The following is a 10,359-nucleotide window of genomic DNA, read 5'->3' on the forward strand; positions in this document are numbered from 1 at the left end:
GATTAACCAATCACGATAGAAGTAATAAAATAAAACTACCAATGGGAGTTGTTTCAGTGTGATAAAGCAGCGAAATGTATAGTTTTATTGTTGTTAATGATGATAATATTTAACATTTTAGAATAGGTATCATGACTAAAATATTTTTAAATGCTATTAAAATAATAATTAATTTAAATAATTTAATATAAATAATTTAAAAGCTTGTTAACCTTTTTCTACCATTTAGCATTAAACATTTTTAACGTTGTTTCATTAAAACAACTGACCTTATTTCAACCATATTTCAACGTTGAAAGTTGGTCATGTGCTGGATGTTTTTCAACCATTCAGCTTTAAACGTTGAATCAACGTTGTTTCAACGTTGAAACCACAACTGACCTTATTTCAACCATATTTCAACGTTGAAGGTCGGTCATGTGCCGGCTGGGATCTATCTATCTATCTATCTATCTATCTATCTATCTATCTATCTATCTATCTATCTATCTATCTATCTATCTATCTATCTATCTATCTATCTATCGTTCTATCTATCGTTCTATCTATCGTTCTATCTATCTATCTATCTATCTATCTATCTATCTATCTATCTACACTGAAAAAAAGGAAAAGCAGTTTTACTGAATTTACTAAAAGGATACACTTACAATCTACTTAATACATTTATGTTTAAGATGGAAACATAATTGTATTGTTTTAATTCTAAATGAAATTCAACATAATCATCAAAACATGATATAATCACTTTGCAAGAAAATGTTCAAATTGTTTCAGATGTCAAACAAATGGTGTTCATGTAAAATGATTTTTTTCTGCTGTTTGATTTATTTAATTAAAATAGGCCCATGTCACACAATTACTTTGTATTTTCTTCTCAACTTAATTCCATTGTGTAGGCTATAATTAATTTAATTCAGGTTTGTGAAATACGTCCTTTGCGCGGGAGCAACGCGCGCGAGAGCGTCTGCGCATGCGCTTTGAAATCCAGACCACACCAGGACCGTTGGTTTGGAAAGGACACATGAGGGTACTGCCTGTCTTGTTTTCAGAGCTCGTTAAAAGGTAAGAATTTCAGTATCTATCGTATGATATATTATACAAATGCATTCATTGTCAGATTAAATGCAACAATAATGTTTTAAGATAACCCCACACGCTTTTAAATCGATGGTATATTTCTCGAGTGTCGTCGCAGATTTTTTTTTTTTTGGGTGGGTAACGTTCAGGTTAATAAACCATGAATATTACTGGTAACATTAGTTTATCAAACTTCTACAATCCGATTAAACAATTTACAGATGGAAATCAAGTTCTCATCAGGTGAATAATAATAACATGGACTTTAGGATTTGTGTGGGGGAGGGGTTCGTAGCCGTTGTCATATCACTGCAATGGGCAAAAGCGCTCGCTCGATGCTCTGTCAGTGCATGTCTTTGATTTACCGAAAGTGGTGGACAGTAACGGAGTATCTGTACTTTACTGGAGTCGTTTTATTTTGAGTAACTTTAAAAATAAACTTTTAAATCGGATCGCGAATCGCACCAAACGATTCGTTTAGGAATTAGAATGATCCGATTGCAGCAGCTGTTCTGGAGTCGACCACTCACTGATTCAAATGAACCGTTTAGTGTGAGTCTACAGAAGAACCGGGAGATCTTGTGAGCGCGCGTGCATCTTGATGTTGCTAAAAGTAAGTTGTTAATGTCGAAATTTAGGATAAATTGTTGTAACTGAAAATCATGTTTAGGTCAAAATTGTCAGTTGTTTAGGAACTAAACCCGCTGTAAAGAGTGATCTGTTTAAGCCCACTGAAATGCTCGAGTGCAGACGATGCAGACACATCAATCAGCGTCTCTGTGCTTTAGGTAAAAAAAATAAAATAATAAACATTAACGCAAATTAATAAAATAACTCATTTATTCAAATTCCACGCTGCCGTAATATTAACAGTTTTATTAAAATGCTACCATGTCCTATGTGACGTCTGTTTTTATATTGTTTATCAACAGTAACGTTATATTGTTTGGATTAACTAGACGAGTAGACTGACATGAATGTTTATTCATAACCGTACCGAAAATAAGTAAATATTGTTAGGTGATGCTAACTGTCTAGCTAACAAGCTTGCTGGTGCTAACTTGAGGTATTTTTTATAAATAATGTCCAAATATTTTTATTCAACCACATATATATAGATTACATCTGGGGAGAAAAGAAAGGATGTGATGTTCAGAACATGGTAACTAACATTACAGTAATTATCAAAGAGGAAAAGAGAAGCACCCCGTTTGGCCAGGGTTGTTTTTACACCACAGACAAGATTTGAGAAGGAAAAAATCATTATGAAAATATAATTATATTTTCCTTAAAATGTTCTTCCTAACTTCAGGCCTTATTATCATGTCATATATAACTGTGATGTTCTGTAAAACAACAAACTTTAAAATACTTTGTTCTTACTGGTGAAGATCAGATGGTCATCTCTGTTTTCTCTCAGGTACATCACAGTGTAAGCTTCACAGTTAACATCACTCTCGTCAACGTAGTCCATATGAACAAAAATATATCTTGACTCCATATAGTGGTTATTTTGGAATAAATCTCAGGTATTTTGAGCAGTAGGATTCTAAAAAAAAAAAAAAAAATGTTCTAATATAAAATTAAATTAATCTATATATCTTTCTCTATTAATCCATCTATCTTTCAGTACTTTTTTACTTAAATACATAAAAAATGTAGTACTTTTGTACTTTCACTTGAGTAAAATTGAAAAAGGAGTACTTTTACTGGAGTAATATTTTACTATACGTATCTGTACTTTTACTCAAGTACTTGATTTGTGTACTTCGTCCACCACTGGTTAAACATACAGTATGTTTTTAGTGCAGGGACCTATTTTATCAAGTAAACGAATACTCGATAGCCCGGCCCTCGTCCATAACTCACAAAAATCTCTCAGGCAGGTTTTTAGATTACAATATTAGGATTTCACATCTAAATTAATAACATTTTTGTTGGCTAACTAACATGGTTGACACTTTAAGATGGATATCATAATTAATATAAATGACTGCTGCAATAAAGGTTATTTTATGGTATGCTATAAATTGTTTTTTAAAGTGAATGTTGGTTAATTTTCTAGTATTTACCATACATTTTGGAAAAAATTAAAAAGTCTTTTTTCCAAAAAGGTACATCTTAAAAGGGGGTAATATTATAAATAGCATTGTCTTTAATTTGGAAGCGTACAGTAAACTGTTACTTAAAATCATTAATTGTTGCTGTTATTTATGCCTAATTTCTGCTCGTTCTCTCTTTACAGTGACATTTGCTGTACATTTGGAATTCCAAAGCCTGTTCAGACAAATTACGAGCTAAGTCAGTCCCCAACAAAGGCAGTTAGCCTTGTAGAAGTCGGTGAATTAACTGATGAATACCCCTTGGCTGACTATTTGATTGGACATGTGCAGATGGTAACGTTAAAGAGATTTTTCTGCTGCAAAGGTAAGGAATAAAAAAGTAAAAATAGCAGGTTAGCACACTATAATTTTTTTTGTTTGTTTGCATGTATTCACACTCTATTTTTTGTAATTCATGTTATTAGCATTACATTTCACATAATAAAATCAAGCTATTATCTTTATTATATTTTTCTAGACCACAACATATTTGCCATACACATACATTTTTAGGAACTTTTAGTGAATGAGACCCATTGTGCTCTTTTGTTTAATTGTGATTTGAGTAATGTCTTAAACTAACCTTTCTTTTTCTGCTTTGGCTTATTTTTAAGGATGACATTGATGCAGCTTGTGAACTTGCCATCAGAGGACTGTGTATCTATCTTAATGAGGACTCTAAAGATCTCATTCAGGAGTATGCGGTGAGTAGTTCGAGCTTAACTGATGGAATCTGTACTATGTTCAACAAGCAAAATATTAATACATCTAAAAAACATGGTTTCATCAAATATGCACACTGCAACATAAATGTAAAAAATTATAATTTTATCCACTAGACATGTAGCATTAATTGTAATACATATTCATCTTTTTTTCTGTCTTTAGGACATGGAAGAAGATCTTTTACAGTGTGCGATTGAGAAGACTACCATGGGCATCTCCTGATAAAGCACACTGCAGACAATGAAGCCCATGATGTAGGCATTGTGCTAGAGGGTGTAGCAGTGCTTCAGGACATCGACAGTGTGGATTTTGCAACTTCAATGTTTTTGGTCTAATTTATGCTCTTAACCTGCAGTACCCCACAAAGTTGCGTTTTACATATGAAATTTAGCAAAAACTCATCATGGACTTGGATGCGGGTGAATTCTCGATCAAGGCCCAAAATTTCAAATCTGAACTCCACCAGTGAGATGGACTGATTTTTGAATGACTACTGAGACTACAAACAATCAACCTCGGAAAATTTCAGCAGCCTTCATGCAAGACCACTGCAGAGGGTAAACCGTGATCTTGTTGTTTAGACTGTTCCCCTTTGCCTGCTCTCGTTTCTTTATCTTTTTTTTTTTGTCTGAATTTGGCCCTTCGTTGGACTGGCTCAGAAGTTGATTGATTAGAGAGCTGAATCTATGAAACATGGTTGAACTAGCATAAATAAGATACTTTGTTTATAGTTTAGGTAAGGGTCAGATACTGTATTTTCACATTGTTTTGTAATGTCTATATATAATTATCTTTGAAACTAAAGCGTTTTTCTTGAAATAACATTTCCAGGTAGGGCTGCACGATATTGGGAAAAAATGACATTGCGATATTTTATTTTTCTGCGATATATATTGCGATATGAAATCTATTTTTTTCTTACAAACAAAAATTGGGTGAGCACACTTACATTCTCATTTTAAATGATGTAAACATCGACACCATCGTGTCAATTGATTAATATGTGCGAGGGAGAGAGAGCAAGACAGCGCTCGTGTTGTTTGAAGCTGGTGAGCTTGCGGCCGGGGCTCACTCTCTCTCTCCCTCTCTCTTTCTCTCTTGCATGCTCTCACTCGTGCTCTCTCTCTCTCTCTCTCTCTCTCTCTCTCTCTCTGCCCTGTTAAACTGACAGGACTTAAAAACACATATAAAAGATAAACTTTCACTCTATGATGGTTAAGCTGTACAATTAATCCGCGAATCACATTCGTCAAGAGCTGGAGAGCAGCTGGCCCGTACAGTTAATGAATAACGAATAAACTACGACAGCCTACATCACACATCCTGCGATGTGACTATCGTGCAGCCCTAGTTCCAGGTACTGGTGTTCTTGGGTACAGTTTTAAGGTTTCTGAGAGAAATGAAATAAATTAGTGTTACAATGTTGTATTAGTTTTTAAACGCACAGTTACATGCAGTATAATGTTACTTATGTTTATGATATTGTTTTAAAAAAAAAAAGAAATCTTGTAAAACTTATGAAGGTTTAAAAATATTGTTGATCTACATGTTATGCATACAAAATGAACTGTGTTTGTTTTTATACTAGTCTAATTAAAACTGATATGTATTTTTATTAAATTTAATAATCAGAGAAGTTATTTATGCTATGCTTTTGAAAGCACAATGTTATTTAGACATGCCATTTAAATTACACATTGTTCAAATTGTTAAATAAAGGATTTACAAAAGTTTTGTGTTACGTGAAATGAAACATGCGACAACAAACCATTGAAATGTATTAAAATTTAATTTTAGTGAAGTTATTAAAATTATGTTAAGATAACTTGATTTAATTGCACAGAATTAACATGATTGAAGCAGAAATCTGAAATAAAAAAATAATGTTAAACTAGCATAACTGAATCATGTTAGTATAACTTGAAAAGACTATGTACACATTACTTTTTGAAATTGCATAGGATTAACACAACCGTATTATAATGAAACCACATAAATGCATAGGATACTTTGAACTCAAACTGAATGTGTGGAACCAATGTCCATAATTCGATTGAGTAAATCCAACAAATCTTTTTTTTCAGTGTATCTATCTATCTATCTATCTATCTATCTATCTATCGTTCTATCGTTCTATGTCTATTTTTAAATGTGCTGGTACTTTTTGAGTTTATTTTACAACCAGATTAATTTTGTAGAAGCTGATGTGAAGTTAAGGTGTTTATAATGGCATGGTGACAAATAGCTAGTATTTAACTTTTTATTTGATTTTTATATTTGCACATCGTTTTATTCATGAAGTGCTAAGGAACAATTTAGACCTGACAGTAATATATCAGTAACAGTAGGCTAATCTAATCTAAAAGTGAGAGCATGAAAGAAATATGATCAAAGTAATTTAACATGCATATGGTTTAATAATTAATGAATTTTATTGACTGTTTGATTGTCTTTTTTCCTTTATAATACCCCTGAATGTTGGGTTACATCTTTTTTTTTGTACAATATTCTTGATTCTCAATAAAATAAATTAGCAAATTTTATATTAGCTAACTGTACTGTCTGTAAAGTCTTCTGTAGATGCCATATTGATTTTTGCATGGATGAAAACAAAGTTCTGACAACTTTCAAAACAGTCTAACATAGTTCTTGAAAGTTTCCGGAAAGATTTTTTATCAGCCAAACAACATGTTTGGCATGTTGTTAAACAACAGTACATCTAAACACAGCCAGAAAACCGAACGCTCCACCAGAAGCAGAAGATCAAGAGACATCCAGCGGTTCTGTGAAGCAGGAATCCAATGAAGGGCAGCCGAGCATCCAGCACCTTCTTTCTGTCTGATCCCAACATAATCAGAGCTTTGTTCTGCAGAAGAATGGCGCTTTATGACTCCTTTCAAACACATTAAACTGTGCTGTGTCATTGATAGACAGCTGAATAGGATCTGACATCATCAGAGCTGCTGCGGCCAGAGGAACATGTCCATTTCACAGAAAAGAGCATGTTTTTCTGATGTTTCTGCTAAACTGTATTAAGCATGAATCAATAGTTATCATACAGTAAGAGTATAGAGCTAAAAAATAATGTGATGATAAATGTTGGAGTTCATATTGAGATCTGTGATTTAAAAATGATGAGGGGCTTAACCTATAATTGTCACCCCGTCCCGTATACGGGACGCCTACGTTTGACTATACTATATTACAATCAAATCTAATCTAATCTTGAAAAACTATATATCGCTGGGAAGGTCTAAGACTCCCAAATATATATTTTACCAATATTTTTTGTTAAAAATTATGTAGTGCACCATCAGAAATCTACATTACAAAAGTAGTTTTGACTTTTGTTTAAAAAAAAAGACTTCCTCGTGGCCTTTTTCTCTATCACATTTTACCAGCAGTTATATATCACTTGAAAACATTAAATCTCAAAATTCATCCTTTAAAACCAATTTTAAAATCAGACATTGCATTACCATGTAAATGGCACATCAACATCATGTTATAAAATGTTTTCAGTCATGAATTATAAAAATTTAGGTTTGTATCATGCACATTCAAGTCTATCTTCAAAAACGTGAGTGACAGTTAACAGGTTAAACAGTTGATAACTTCACAAACACAGATTACATGATGATGACCTGTGTTAGGTGATCACGTCTGAACACATGACTTGAATCTCTGATTCAGTCATCAACCTCATACTCTCACTACAACTACAATACAAATAATTACATCAAAGGGCATACATATCCAGAGGTTTTGTGGCCGACTGATGCGCATTTAGTGTGATTCGGACACACAAACCATGAGAAACTACAGACAGAGAACATCTCATGGTCCTGTATTGTGTCCCAAAAATGTAAACTATTATCATCCATTGATAAAAGAATAAAGAAAAGATAAATAAAATTAACAATACAATTTATATCCTACTATCATTGGGGGCTGAGCCCCCCTAAAATGAAAATCCTGGAATTGCCCCTGTGTCTAATCAAGAAAAGACAAGTCCGGACACTTTCAAAAGCTGGATCTGGCAACGGAGCTGCGCACGCTTTTACGGGTTTGGAATGACGTGTTGATGATGCTGACAAGTGATTAATGACATTAATTTTGGGGTGGAGTATCCCTTTAAGCTAGTATATGTGCAGTTTTCCAGTCAGCACGCATGCAAACTGTACAGTGAGTGTTAGCTGAGGACTGAACTGATGAAAACTAAACAGACGGCGCTCAGGAAGCTGAAGAATTCTGCTGTGGAGGCTAAAATAAAGCGCCATTTATATTGAAATGTGCTCTGATTGTGAGCTTCCTTCTGCAGTGATTGATTTTCAAAAACACGAGAACTGCTTCCTCGAGCGCCCCGGTTGTCCCAACACCAGCTGCAGTCAGTCGGAGGTACAACAGATTCCTGGACTATAGCTAAATAACCATGAACCATAGAGATCAAATTCAAATTATCATGATTTACACAAGTTCTACCAAATGTCTATATGTGATGCTTTTTTAAGAGAGTTTACACAGATAGCATGCATTCCTTTAGCAGACACTTATCCAAAATGAATTTCCAGTAAAATACTTTTGTGTGGGAATCCTGGGATTGCTCCTGAATCATCCATGACTAAAATTCCCCAAACCACGATCATCGTCATTAGAATCATTCTTTCCATCTCTGCATGACTTCATGTTCATGGATGAGTGGGCGGGAAAACCTGAAACCTGTGCAGACACATCAAACACCTCAAATACTCTCACACAAACTCCTCATGTATAAGTGATTTAAGCACATAATGAATGTTTTATTTAAAGGGGTCCTAAGATGCTTTTTCACTTTTCTACTTTAGTTAGTCTGTGTTGTTGCTGTTTGAGCATAAAAAAAAGATCTGCAATGGTACAAAGCTCAAAGTCTACTTCAAAAGGAGATATTTTATTTAACAGAAATCTCTTTTTTTTTAAAAAAAAATCCAAATCTCTTTTATTTTTTATTTGTAATTATTTATTTTAAAACTCGCCTATTATTTTTGTAGTGCTGTCAAAATAGTAATCATGATTAATCACATAAAACAAATCACATAAAAACACATAAAGTTTTTGTTTGCATAATATATACAGTATATATTTTGAAAATATTTACATATACATGTCTGTATTTATATTCCTATAATTTATATAATGAACAAGCTATTTTTCTGAAATATATACATTCATGTGTGTGTATTTATATAGACATAATAAATATACACAGCACACATACATATAGTGTGTAAACATTTTGGATGCAATTAATCACAATTAATTATTTGACAGACTTTTGCAGATTCAAGAAATCAACACATTTTAAAAGCTGTCAAGATTGAGTGACTCCTGATTTACATTTATGCATCTGGCACAACATGTGATTTATATTTTATCAGTCTGTATGTTGCATGGGAAGATGGGATCGTCAAAAACATAAACCCACAGCAGAAGAATCCAGCAAAACCATAAGCATAACTGGACTCATGTGACGTCTGGAGAGCTTGAGGCTTCAGAAACCCTGAGTGGCAGTACGCAGACACTATTAAAAGTTGCATAAACGCTGTGAGAAGTTTGTAAAAGTGTTGTGGGAAGCCAGTGTGGGCAGTGAGAGTGTTTGGCTCAAGGGTCTGGCGTGTCTGTGCTCATGGACTTTGAGAAGAAACAGCAGCTGGAGGAGCTGGGGGTCTTTGAGGGTCACAAGCATCAGAGCGGAAGACTCATCCTCTGAAACAGAGAAAACAGACAAAAAATGAACAGAAACAAGATCAAACATCTACACAGTGATATTTGAGAGAATGAGAAAAAAGAAGTGCAGACAGTATCAAAGAAACTGAGAAGGTGCAGGATGTCATTTGGTCCTTGCAGTGGGAGCATTTGTCCGGCGTCCAAGTCCAAAAAACTTTTTTTGACTTCAGTCCCTCAGTTGGAGAGTGTTTTACTTGGAGATGAATGGAATGAGAATGAGAATCAGAGGGAAAAGAGGAGAAAGGAGTAGAATAAAAAAAGAGACATGAGTTTGAGGAGTGGGTTTGTTACCCTAATAAACCTTTACTAATACCCAGGCAAACACATTCTTCCCGAATAACACAAAAAGTTTTGCTAATGTTTCTGTTATGAAAAAATTATTTTATTTTCTGTGAATATTAGAGAAAACATTAGGGTTCCATTTGAGCATATTTTAAACATTATGGAAATGTTACTTTTAAAAGTCGGCTTGTGCATCCCAGGAAACGAGGAACGTTCTCAGAACTTTGGCTGGCAAGGTTCTCTCAAAGTTAGGAACAAGCATTCTTTTGGTAAATTTATCTATTCTCTAATAATGTTCTCTAATATATATACATCGGCACTGCAAACACACTCTGCCCACAAATATCTTTCCCTTAGCACAGAAAACACCTCGTCCTTCACCTCCTCGCTGCTGGACCACAGGTCC

General features: G+C 34.1%; 1 long non-coding RNA gene across 3 annotated transcripts; it reads left to right on the forward strand.

Moving 5' to 3' along the window:
* The first annotated feature begins 945 nt into the window (after positions 1 to 945).
* On the forward strand, positions 946 to 4,786 carry LOC113067754 (uncharacterized). Of its 3 annotated transcripts, none has more exons than XR_003279436.1 (4): positions 946 to 1,065; positions 3,326 to 3,507; positions 3,797 to 3,886; positions 4,071 to 4,786. It is a non-coding gene; the product is annotated as an uncharacterized LOC113067754 (long non-coding RNA). The 3 variants fall into 3 exon arrangements; XR_003279437.1 differs by lacking the exon at positions 946 to 1,065 and adding an exon at positions 1,635 to 1,693; XR_003279435.1 differs by lacking the exon at positions 946 to 1,065 and having other exon boundaries at positions 3,042 to 3,507.
* The last annotated feature ends 5,573 nt before the right edge of the window (positions 4,787 to 10,359 follow it).

This window comes from Carassius auratus, linkage group LG28B (assembly GCF_003368295.1).
Source record: "Carassius auratus strain Wakin linkage group LG28B, ASM336829v1, whole genome shotgun sequence".
Classification (NCBI taxonomy): Eukaryota; Metazoa; Chordata; class Actinopteri; order Cypriniformes; family Cyprinidae; genus Carassius; species Carassius auratus.